Below are 13,085 nucleotides of genomic sequence, written 5' to 3' on the forward strand. Positions count from 1 at the left end.
CAGTGCTTACACCCTACAAGTTAGTAGGCTGCGGGTGCACAAGAAGTTGGGAGTGGACATGGCTGGGACACTGCTCAGACGCCAACTGACCAAAGGGATATTCCATACCGCATGCTATTGTGCTTAGGAAAAAGAGAAGGGTGGATGGAGACATTCAGAGTGATGGCGTTTGTCTTCCCAAGTAACTGTAACACATGATGGAGCCCTGCTTTCCTGGAGATGGATGAACATCTGCCTGCTGATGGGAAGCAGTGAATTAATTCCTTTTCTTGCTTTGCTTGCGAGTGCGGCTTTTGCTTTACCTATTAAACTGTCCTTATCTCAATCCACAAGTTTTCTCACTTTTTACCATTCTGATTCTCTCCCTTATCCCACTGTGGAGGGAGTAAGCGAGCAGCAGGGTGGGGCTTAGCTGCCTGCTGAGGTTGACCGACAACAGTGCCATGTATCGTACATATGCAAGTATGTGCAGGTACTACTGAAATTACTATTGCAATTAAACCTTGTCTTCTTTCAGCCCTAGAAGAAGAGGAAATGATTCATCAGGATCTGACTTGGCCAAAGATGTGGCGAATTACATTCAATTACCTACTTTATAACAGTCTGTCTACATGTTGCTGCACTGGTCTAGTCATCAGGAACCTCAGAGAAAATTTCTCTCAAAGGCTGTAATAAGTGTAAGAAGGCTATTGCAAAGATGTTCCAAGAAAACAATGGTACTAAAGCTCTCATTTATACAAACTAATTTGTCAGATGAAAGCAAAAAGGTAGTCAGCTGCCACAATACAGGTGTGCCAGAGCCAAAAAAATCCTTACTGAGAGTCAAACTGTAGTAACTTGGTTTTTAAACCAATATGCACTTAAAGAACTCCCAGGTGAGCTTCTAGTTAGCTCTTCTGTGTCTCTACTTTTATCTATATATGTACCCAAATAATTTTGTTTTCAATTACTTAACTGTAAGGAGCAATGAAAGAACATTTTAATAAATCTCACCCTGTTTCCCTGGCATCTGTTCTTTTCCAATTTCTCCACAACATTATTTCTCCTTTTCTTCATTTTCCAGTTCTCCCCCAATATTCCATTGCCTTGCAGTTTCTTCTGCTTTCCCTCGATTAATTTCCCCCCTTTTTTTGCCAGCCTCAAGACTTTACAAATTATAGATGGCTGTTCATTTTCTCCCTCACCAATTATATACCAGCAGCTGTCTGTAAAAGAAAAACGACAAAGTTAGTCACTTCCCTGTCTGTATTGAACTGTGGGCAAAAGACTGAACTTGGTGCAGGGAGGAACTGACTAATCAGCCTTTCTTTACAGGCAGATTCATGTTTAAAAGAATTCAGAAAAAATGAATCATTCCCAAAGCTGATAATACATTGCTTTGCACCTTGGGGAAAGTCATTTCAGGCTCTGGAAGATGAGCTCTGGCATCAGCAATTTAAGAAAAAAATTGTGCCCAACTCTCCGCCCACCCACAGTTTAACCTTCTGTAGTAGTGTGCAGAGATGGTGTGTCACCGTGCTTTACTGCTTTCACTCATTAGCTGGCTCCTCAGATTGAGTGAGACTTGAACCTCAGAAGCAGAACAACTGAAATGTGAACACACTGTTCTTTCTCTGTTGTAGATGTAATTTTTATGCCTATATTCCTTCTTTAAACTTTGATTATAACCTGGAACAGAAAAAAAAAATTTGGTGAGGGTTGACACAAGTGCATTTCTTTACACTTGGACACAATCAGGTTTTAAAACTTTACATCTTTTGGTCAATTAAGATCTTTTTAGATTCATACTATGACAAATACACACAACAGAGAGTCAATTGATGATCTGGAAGGAATAAATGAGGAAGAACAACCTGAGAGGAAGAAATGAATTGTGAAGTTGTAAAGGAAATAAATTAATTTCATTAATCTCCCTTTTTTATTGGATGTTTGTAGGTCTGCATATATCTTACGTGAGTTCTGTAAGGTAATTGTTAATGACTTGAGAATCTCATTAACCATCCAGCTTATCCCTCCAGATGATCTGCAAACATCTGATTTGTATAAAAACCATCTAATCTGTTCATTAACTACTGGGGGCTAAGGCTTTATTCTTATTATTTCTAATTGTTTCAGCCATCTGGTCACAGTTGGTAGTTTTGGTGAAAACTGATGCAAAATGGCATTAAATACCTTGTCTTTCTCAATACAATCAATAATTGTCCTTCTATGGGGAGAAGACATATGATCCTCCATTTATTTCTTCTATCTCTACAATATACACTAACAGTATTTTCTTATATATACATTGGTGACACCATCTTAAACAGTGTCTTGACTTCCTTGATTACATTCATGTAAACTTATTCTGAACTTCTGTCTTCATCCTCCCTAATCTCCATTGTTTTATATGAAGCAAATAAAGGTGGTTTATGCATTGTCCAAGCTGATCTCTTGTTATTCCTTCTATCTTTCCTTCCTAATTGAATTGGTTGCCTTTGAACCTCTGGAACCAACATATTCTTAAAGAAATATTCTTGTTATCATCGTCATCATCATCTTTACTGTTATTTTGACTTGAAGCAGCTTCCCAGAAGAGCTCATCAGCAAGTTTTCCAAGGCAAATGAAGTCTTTTTTCCTAAATAAGTTATTTTATTTTTTGTTTGCCCTTTATTGTTCTAAAAGTTTTGAAATCTGTCACCTCCTGGCCATCCTTGTACAAGTTACCTTCTATTCAGCATTATTAAAGGTCTTTCCATAGTAGATGAGAAGCATATCCAGAACTCTCCCATTTCTTTTTTTCCACTTCTCCTACAGCCAAGGAGGAGTTCACAAGACATGTAGCTCATTTTAGACATTTCACAGTTTTTGAGGTATGTCTATGAGACAGGAGACATGACTTGGGACCAGTGGACTGTTCTTAACCTTTTGGAGGGGCCATGATTAGGCACTGAATTCCACCAAGTCCCACAGCATCTCCCTCCAAACAGATGATTTGATTTACTTTTATGTTGAAGCCTGTGCTCTGAATGACTTTGCATCTCTGCATGAAAGCCCCCATCCATCTGATAGCTAAAGCTGGCAATATAGTGTATTATCAGGTATTTTCAGTCTCCCTCTGTGATATACCTGAGAACAAGCATATACATCTCTGACAGATGAAGCAGTAGCTATTTTATTATTCCTTCCTCTCCTTCCTGAGCAAGATATTCCTCTTCAAATTAATATTCCAATTTTGAATTATCCTCTAATGTACCAATTTATACTTCAGGCCATGAATTAAAATTTCAAGATCCTTCACTTTCATATACTCGTATGCTATGCAGGATACGCAGAAGACTTACACAAACACATAAGCCGGTGTAAAATTAGAACTGCTTTTCTTCAGTTTTTTCTACGCCCTTGTATTTTCTGAAGATAAAGACCTGTAGTTTTGTGTATTTTCTACAGCTGATTTATGAATAAAGTAAGGCTATCCCAAATGGACTTTCTTTCTCATGAAAGAAACAAATCTAGTTTCCCTTGCTGGAAGTTTCTTTTGCTGAAATGTCTTTCAGGTACCTCTGTCTTAGATCAAAGATTCTTAAGGGCACAGATGCACATCCATTTATAGTAATAAATATAAATTAATAAATAGGTCAAACTGTAAAGAATTAGAACTAGTTAGTAATGATTTATAAGCAACTTTAACATTTTCTATTTCTGACTGTACCATTTAAACTAGAAGAGTTCAAAAACCAATAAACCAGTTGAAAAAAGAAAATTAAGGTTGTTTTTTTTAAAAAAAAAAGTTGTATTTTTTGGGGGGTTTGGGTTTTATTATAAATATAAGGGAATAGAAATACTTACATAGAAATACTTGCATAAACAACAATGCTGGAAACATGCTATAACTGTTTATCAAAGAGAAGATTGTGCTCACCCATGTTGTGAGGCTTAGCACAGATCACCATGAGCTGTCCTCAGAATCTACAGTTCACCTTTGTAGCAGAAGCAATTCTTTCATACAGAATTGGGACAAAACTCGGCTTATTAACATAGAAGTGGCAACAAATGACCTTGTGAGTTTCTTTTGTTTATTACATTTCAGCATCACTAAGGAAACTACCTGATGCATACTAAATTAAAAAAGAAAAATCATTAGGAATCTGCATAATGAATACAAACGGGAGTACACTGACAGGACTAAATTAAGGAGTCATGCTGCACAGAAAAAAAACCCGCATCCAAACAAACAACAACAAAAAAAACCCTAAAGGCATGCCCCTGCAAAAAACCTTTCAAGACAGTTCAGTTTCTTTGGAAGCTATAATTTTTTGTGCTGAAGAAAAATGCTTTTAACTACTGAATCTGTTCTAAATTCTGATTTTTTAATTGACTTTGTGCTTAATATATTAAAGTTATTATCCATAAAATCCAAGATTTCAGAAGAATGAAGCAGTCACATTAGAATGCTTTCTTTTCTCTTTCAAGAATTATTTGAAAAGGTCTCCTATACTATTCCCTGAACATTACATACTTTCTCTTCCTCCTTATTTTCCTTATTTCTTTCCTTAATGTTTCGGGTTTTTTTCCCCTCCTTCCTTCTTTATTATTTTCCTTTTTTCTTTCCTTATTTCCTTAGGGTTTTTTCCTTATTGTGAGAGAACTCCACTACCAAGACCAAGATTGGTGCCTCTTTCACCTTTTTTTTTAATAGGACTTGCGGGGAATAATAAGTAAAGGAGAAAACAACAAATGAAAGCCAGAGGAAATGCTCCCCATCTTGAATTCCAGAAAAAAGATGTATCATAACTCAGAATAAACTCAGTCATTTTTTTACTGAAAATAGATGTCTTAGTCTTACCATAGAACTAAGATGAACTGAGATCATACCCTTTCCTTGCATTATGATCAGTAATCCCTTGAAAAATTAATTTGATTGATTGCTTGCATTTAAAAGACTACCTTTCAAACCTGTCACACAGTAATAGAATATCTTCATAAAATCACCACACATTTTATCCTTAGTGATAACTGAAGAGATGCCATTTTTGCCTTCTGAGTTAAGCAGATATCACAGAAATAGATATTTCATGTTAATATATGTTTTCTAGAAAATTATATGTTTTGTTGACTCATAAACAAATTGTAAGACGATAGTTGTTTCAGCTCAACTCTTGCTGAAGCCTCCAAAGCAGCACACAATTTTCTTCTGTATTTGACCATGTGTAAATCTTATGTTTGGGATTTCTGTCTCAGCTTGTTGTAGGCTATTGTGCTCTTCCCAGGCTTGCTCCCTGTAGTTGTTCTTTTCCCTGGTCACTACAGCCAAACACTTCCTTTTTTTCAGTTCCTAGCCTGAAATCTACACTTTTCTTTCCTTCAGTTCCATGACGACAGCCGATTGTGCTGATGCCAGATAGCATAAAGACTGCACTTAGTTGATTGAATCCATATCCATCCCTTCAGATCTGGAGCAAGGCTGGCAGTTTATCAAGGATCACAGCCTCTCTCATGAAGTGAGAGAATATGTATTAATAAGACAGAGCTAGCTCACTCTCAAAATGTAAGAACAAATTTAAATTAAAATCTGGATGAATAAAAGCACAGACAATCTGAGAGGGGTAGAATGTGGTCCTCATATAAATACCTCAGATTTCAAAAACTTCAGCTCTACTTGATCTTGAGTAAGATCCAAAGCCTATCAAGATAGCTTTTGCTAAATATTCATCATTGTTCATTGTGATTAACTGTGAACCAATATTAACTTTTCATTGATACAACATGAGACAAGACGACAAAACTTATTTGTGGGCTTGGTGTATAGCAGTTTAGTTTGGCTCTTCAGGAAGTGAATGAAAGCAGGGATCCAATCCATCATTCACATGGACTTGCATCCTTTAACAGATGTGTCATTGAGAACTTGTGCAAAATGATATGGTATAGCTATAAAAAGAAACAGCAATACAAAAGTAAATTGGATGTAGTGTGAAAATATGTTATATCCCAAAGGAAGAACAGTCTTCATGATAACCATCCAAGAAAATTGAACTTACCTTGAACTTCTTCTACCTCTACTTCTACAGGTTCATGGGAATCAGCTTACTTAGCAGAGGGGGATTAAAAGTAGTTACAGCATATGCCTTTTACTGTGCATATGTAAATCACTCTAGCCTTAATGGAGGTTCTGCAGACACACCATGAAGAATACATAGTGTCTTATGCCAGAAAGCTTGGAGCAAAACATGAAAGTATTAGTAAAATGTACAGACAGTAAAATGAGCCAAATATTAACTACAAATCACCTTAAATGAAATCAATTACTAACAATCACAACATTAAAAAGTGACAGAACTAAAGCCACCCTAACATTCATATATATATTAAACAAAAAGAAGTTAAAAAATAAGAATGGATATAAACTTTGAGATAATAGAGAAAATAAAAGTTGATTGAATTTATGAGACAAAAAATGTATCCACAAATTATGGACCCTGAGCAACCCATGAAAACTTAGGTCTGCAGCTGGCCACAAAATAATACTAAGGACCAAACCTACCACCTTCTTCAGTTTCATGTGACTATGTCAGTTGTTGGGAAAGTTTCAGTGCTAAGGCTTGCGAATTGATCTAGAAGCTGGTTAGCAGTGACTTGGGGAAAAATCCAAAAGTTCAAAATGTCTTTTGCTGTCTGGTTGAAAACATACCAGGGATTCAGTTTTCTAGGAGTACTGTAAGTTTTCATTTGCCATTGAATTCAAAGCTATGCGAAGACATAGACCCGTTGACTGCAGACATAGGAATTTTTCCTTCTTAATAGGTCATTTAGATCTACAAACCAGCTTCTTAGGGTTGAAATGAACTCTAAATAATATAAAGGTCTATATTCACTTAGAATAATCAGATTTAAATATTAAGATTTCTCCCAAGATTAGGATCTTATTCACTCCTTTCCTTTCGTATAATACAGACTTTTCCCAGCATGTGGTGGTCCCTGAAATATGTCCTAGAACTTCCTCAACTACAGTAAGTGACTGGAGACATAGGTTGTTTTTTCTCTTAGTGGGTCATAAGAAGAAAATATACAGTGTTTCTTATCTCAGAAAATGTTTCATTTCTTCTTAAATATCTCAGAAATCTCCACATAAACCACACATCTCTCCCTTAAAAAAACAAACAAACAAACAAACAAACAAAAAAAAACCAAACAAACAAACAAAAACACAACAAAAAACCCCACCCAAAACCAAAATAAAAACTAAAACCCAAATGGCTAGCAAAATATACTAAAGCCTGTGTTCAAAAATGACCAGCACTGTGATTCTGTTGTTTTGGCATCCTTACCCCACCCAAAACCAAAATAAAAACTAAAACCCAAATGGCTAGCAAAATATACTAAAGCCTGTGTTCAAAAATGACCAGCACTGTGATTCTGCTGTTTTGGCATCCTTTCCTAAGCATTGTATCTTCTGCAGTAATTTCCCTGTTTATGCCAGCCTCAAGGCTTTATACATGTCTACATTTTGCTTCCTTCCAGTAACAGCTGAACATTTTGGTCTGTATTAGAATGGATTCTATAAACTCAGGCATGTGATTATGCTCTTCCATTTGCTAGAGTGGAGTATATTGTAAGACTGCTGATTTGATTGAATTTTTAAGAATTTACAATTCCTAATGGGATATGAAATCACTTAAAAAGAAAAAAAAAAAAAACAAACAACACCCTAAATCAGAAACCCATATATTCACTGGTCACCCAGTGGAATATCAGCGAATGTGATGTACATGGATCAACTATTATCTACTATTTTTCCATGTTAGCAATTGAGAATTACCAGGGAAAAGCAATTTTTGACAAATTTATAGTGCTTAAATGTATTCATACTTTTAAAAAAAAAAACAACCAACCAACCAACAAAAACCCAAAACAGCCACCCAACCAAAAAAACCCAGGCAAACCAGAGTCGAGACGATTAATCAAAAGAGAGGCATAAATTTGAGAACCACTTTTGAAGTTCATCATCATATCTTTGCCTATTTCTTTACAATTTAGCAAACTAATAAATGAAAAGCAGCCTCTTGGGGATATATTGGAAAGTAAAAATTTTATCTTCACAGTTAAATGATCTGTAAATGGCACTGGCATTTTCTTGCAGCTAATCACCAAATTAAGCGGGGTGGTGTTGGTGGTAGTGGTGGAAGGGGACAAAACGCAAAAACCTTAAACTCTCTACCTATTATTAAAATCTAGAAACATCTGAATCCAGTATTTACAAAGAATTTTTTACTACGCCAATAGAAATGTTCCTAACTGAAGGCTCCAAGTGGTAGTTGTCTTTTTCATTTTCTTGTTACCAGTATTACAAGAAAAAGAAGAAAAAGTAGATAATAAGATATATACAGAAATCACAGCTTGGAAATATATCTTCTGCATCTGGCCACAGAGTACTTAGAAATTTCACTTGAACTGCAAATTTTCTTGCTTTTGTGGTAGAAATGGAATTTCTGCTACTTCATCCTCTTCCTGACTATTCTGTGAAAAAGTTGCACATGATGACATTATTCGTAAGCTATGCCACAAAAATCACCTTATAAACCCCATTTCTGACAATATTTATATATAACCCTCTGTCTGGCAATTTATCCCTAACCTAACATATTATTTATATAGCACCAGTAGCCTGCAGGATTTATTACAGGCATGCAGGAAGACATATGGGTAGATTCTTCTCTCATTTATACTAGCATAAATCGGAACTAATAATGCTGAAGTCACTGGAGTTCCACTTGTTTAAAGGTGGACTAAAAATGCTCATAACCAACCCCAAACTTACCGGTAACTTTTCTACCTTAATGGGATCATGTCAGACAGGTTTTAATTCTGCTGTCTAAACCTGTCCTTTTATCCAGCCTCAGTAGAGTTATTAAAAACTTTTAAACAGCAGCAAGGCTTTGTGCCATTCTCTTGCCATCTTTGACTCAGCCATTATCCAAATTTGTCCCCTGAAGCCATACTTATGTCATTGGAGTAGTGCCAAACAGTATTCACAGTGTCATTTTTTGAATTTAGGGACAATATTTAAAAACCTTGAAATATTTATGACACTTGCACATTACTTAGTACAGCAGTTTGGATGTAGTCACATCTGCTCAGAACTTTAGATGCTCAAGGACATTTTGGAAACTGAAAAGCTGTCATTGTGAGAGCATTTGGTAGCTTGTAGTAGCTTAATAATGTACCACTGTGCCATAGCTGTTCACTAACACCTTTGATTCACAGCAATAGGGAAAATGAGCCTTTCAAGAGCTTCAGTTCAGAAAAAAGTTAATAAAAATTATTGATACTTATCAAACTTTAAAAAAATATATACATATAACTCAACATATAAATCCTTTCTCTGAAAGTATTATGTCTGTGCTGTAAAGCAATTTTGTGCCTGCGTGTTACTTGGGAAGTAATTATAGTTACATGGCCAAGAGGGAAACTTGAAGAATTGGCTTGTACTAACCAGAAAGTGAACAGATGCTCTTCACACCTCCCCACTTAACTCTAATGGGGCAATTCATTCCTGATCTACTTTACCTTCTTCTGTCACTTTATTTCCAAATTAATCAAAACGGCTTTAGTGAAGGAAACCTAACACCTAGGATCTATGCCTATTTCACTGGCTACTAATACTCCCAAGGTGACAGGATCTAGCCTCAGAGCTTTGTAGCATTTTAGAGAAATTTATTATAGTGACCAAAAAGTGAACTATTTTTTTCAGAAATTCTTTGCTAAGGAAGAGGAGGTGGAGGGGGGGGAAATAAAATATCCCTTTCTAGTTCATTCCTGTCTCAAGAGAGGTAAAATCCAGACAAATCCTGAGCTGTTTTAGTTGCTGTTCTTGTCCTTTCTGAAAGGAGGAAAATTAAAGATAATGTTAATAGCGGTATTTCAAGAAGACCTCATTCAGAATTTTTGGGCTATCATTGTGTACACACCTATGAGTTAATAATTTGGCGTTCATTATGTTGATAAATGCATACATGTAAAGCTGGAATGGACTCTTCCTCTTAACAGCTAGCTTGTTTCTTTTGGATCTGCTCACTGAACAGTAGTAGTGAGTGCTGTTATGAATGGATATAAGTAGAGACTGAATAGAGGGGGCAGGTTTACCCAGAGCCCTACTGACCCCAACAGAAATTTGATCCACTTCTGTTGTGAATCTTTACACAGGGAATAGCAAGTTCTTAGTTTTGGTGACAGTAAGAAGTGAAACAAAACAGTGTTTATTTTATAATTACAAGACTGAAAATCCTACATATGCTTAAATAACTTATGAAATAGGACATAGAAATGAGAAACATACTTAATCTGTTTAGAGGTTGGTTGTCTTCAATAACTACCACATTTTGCACACCTCCATGTCTGGCATTTATGCAAATTATTTCATGAAATAATTTGCATAATTGAGTAATTTACATATGCTCACCTTAAGCAGGATAGATTTTGTGCTGGATAATGTGTCAGTCTATTTGACAGCTTGGGTGAATGAAGCCTACAGGAAAACATCACAGTAAGCTTGTGTTCATTGTACATTCCACCATTTCTCATATTTCTTATGGCAAAAACTGGGATAGCAAGGAGCTGTGAACTTGAAAACACAGGGAATATGAAAATCTACTTTTGTTTCTGTTCTCTTCCTGTGTTAATTATAGCTGCTGCTTTTTTACACTCCTTGGATATTCCCTTTTCATCATACTTCTCCTTATCAACCGTTGTCACCCTGTTCTTCACAACTTGATTTTCATGTACAGTACTAGTTATTCAGCTAAGTCAAAATCATGCTAGAAAGCACGCTGACATGGATTGCTAAATATTTGAAGTAGTAAAGCAACCCTTCTTCTTTGTACTCTGAACAAAATTTACCCATTACAGAGGATCCAGGAAATGGCCTTGCATTAGTTTTGGCTCTCATAATTAAAAGGTACTTGCAGTGAATGAAGACATTGTGTTGGCCTTCAGCACAGATATGAAGTTTTACCTTAGTATTACATTAGAATTTCATGCCCTTGGTGAAAATGAAATAAGGATTATTCGTCCTGTAAAAGTGGGCATGAGCTGCTAGCTGTAGGTCCACTCCCTGAGTTCTTGTTTTCAGATAACATTTGAACTATAATTCATTAGCTTTTCATTATATGTAGAATAAAACTTGAGACTGTTGCACTTTCACAAGTATGGAGGGATGCAGGCTGTTCGTGGAGCCTTTCCTTCATGACACCTCTAGAAAAGACGAGGGATGGGGAAAAAAAAAATCCCAAGAGTCCTTGTCATTCTGCTTATCCAACAGTAGGTCCGTGGGAGGACTTTGCACAGAAGTGTGTGTAGATGCAGCGGACAAAATCCATACAAACTTGAGGATTCATTTTACTGAATTGCATTTGTATGCTTTTATTGGTATTGTCAATAAAATTAACTGAGAACAAACATCAAAACCACTAACATGGCAGGAGGTTCAAACAGAAATTATTAGATGCATTTCAGTATTACTTGTACAGTTGGATTAGTAGAATTTTGTAACTGTTTGGATTTTGGCCAGAAATTACTGAGCTTCTGAACCCTGAAAATGTCATGAATAACAGAAAAGGAAGTTACTAGTTTTTATTATTCATTTTTGCAAGGTTCCAGCTGTGCGATTAGTGAGAAGAATTATCACAAAAATAAGAACTGTGAAGCAAGTATTCCTACACTTAATCATTTAAATCTCAGTGATGCAGCATGGAAATCTAAACATCAGCATCTACCTTTACATCCTCCAACCTTATTGTTTCCTTTTGCAGTCATGCATACCAAAACCCAGAAGTCCCTGCTGGCTTTTTAAAAAGTCAAACAATGTCTCCAGAAATATTTATACCTTGTTTTTTCTGGACTCTTTCCTGGGAAAACATCTTCAAAGTTGGGAAAGATATATATCTGAGTTAAATATATCTATATCTATATCTATATCTATATCTATATCTATATCTATATCTATGCTTTCTGCTGATTCTAAAGCATATGCCTGAAAATGTGTTTTGCTGTGCTTTTTCTATTTTTAATAACACCTCAAAGTTAACACAGTGAATGAAACAACTTGCAGTCTGAATAGGGTGTTCAGACTACTTTAATTTTTTACACTGTAAATCCTACTATTTTTTAAAATTCTGTAGAAATGCATTGATCTTTTTCTGTTGAAGCAACACCTCCCTAAAATAGTAACAAAAAAGCTAGAAACACAGTAAACCCACACCATTTTTCCTCTCTGCCAATAAAGAAACTTTCAAAAAAAATGATAGCTTTTGACAGAAATATGTGAGTCACATAATTCTGTTTTATTTAACTCAAAGTAATACCATTTCAGCCACTGGATCGTGTACTCAGCTTTAAACACATATCTCTGCCAACAATCAAAGACAGCATACTAGTAAAGTTGTGTTCCCTGTCCGTATGGAATCAATAAAACAATTCCTATACCCCAGAAAGTTCTGCAGCACAACACTAATTGTCTGTCTCTGAGAACAAAGTTATCCCCTACGTGACAGTTCTTGCCCAGATTAGAAAATCCTTCCCTGACAAACAAATTAGCCACTGCCAACGAATCGGAAGCTTCCTCAAAAGCAGCAAGGTCAGGATGAGGATGGACTGCAAGATGTCTGTGCTTAGAAATGTTGATGTATGATGCTGTGCAAAGCAAAGGACAGAGGACAGGCAAGAATACGTGATGCAAAACCACCACAGTACATGACTACAGTTATTTTTAAGAATTTAAACCAGCTCTATACAAGTAAATTGCAACCTACGCTTCCCCCTCCCCCCCCCCCCAAGAAAAAAAAAAAGAGAAAAAGAGCTTTAAATTTTTTCCAAGATTTAATCTTGACAGTTTTTGATAATAATGATGATATATATAATATTTCTACCTAAGAATGCCCAACTTTTTTCTGAGACAGGACAAACGGCTTCAAGCAGCTTTCTTCCAGGGATGTATGGCTTTTCCCTTAACTTTGATGAGATCAAGGACAGACTCTAAATTGAAACTACTATGAACAAACAGTTATCTTGGAAGTTCGCGATGAGTTTGGCTGAGGTAAAAAAGGAATTTTAT

At 35.9% G+C, this 13,085-nt stretch overlaps 1 long non-coding RNA gene across 1 annotated transcript in view; it reads left to right on the forward strand.

The window, feature by feature from the left end:
- The window catches only part of LOC308058553, a 38,980-nt gene extending 26,138 nt beyond the window's left edge, over window positions 1–12,842 (forward strand). Inside the window, exon 2 of the long non-coding RNA XR_013925879.1 lies at window positions 518–12,842. This is a non-coding gene — a long non-coding RNA (uncharacterized lncRNA). The remainder of the gene's footprint in view (window positions 1–517) is intronic.
- The last annotated feature ends 243 nt before the right edge of the window (window positions 12,843–13,085 follow it).

Source organism: Falco punctatus (genome assembly GCF_963210335.1).
Source record: "Falco punctatus genome assembly, chromosome: 2".
Classification (NCBI taxonomy): domain Eukaryota; kingdom Metazoa; phylum Chordata; class Aves; order Falconiformes; family Falconidae; genus Falco; species Falco punctatus.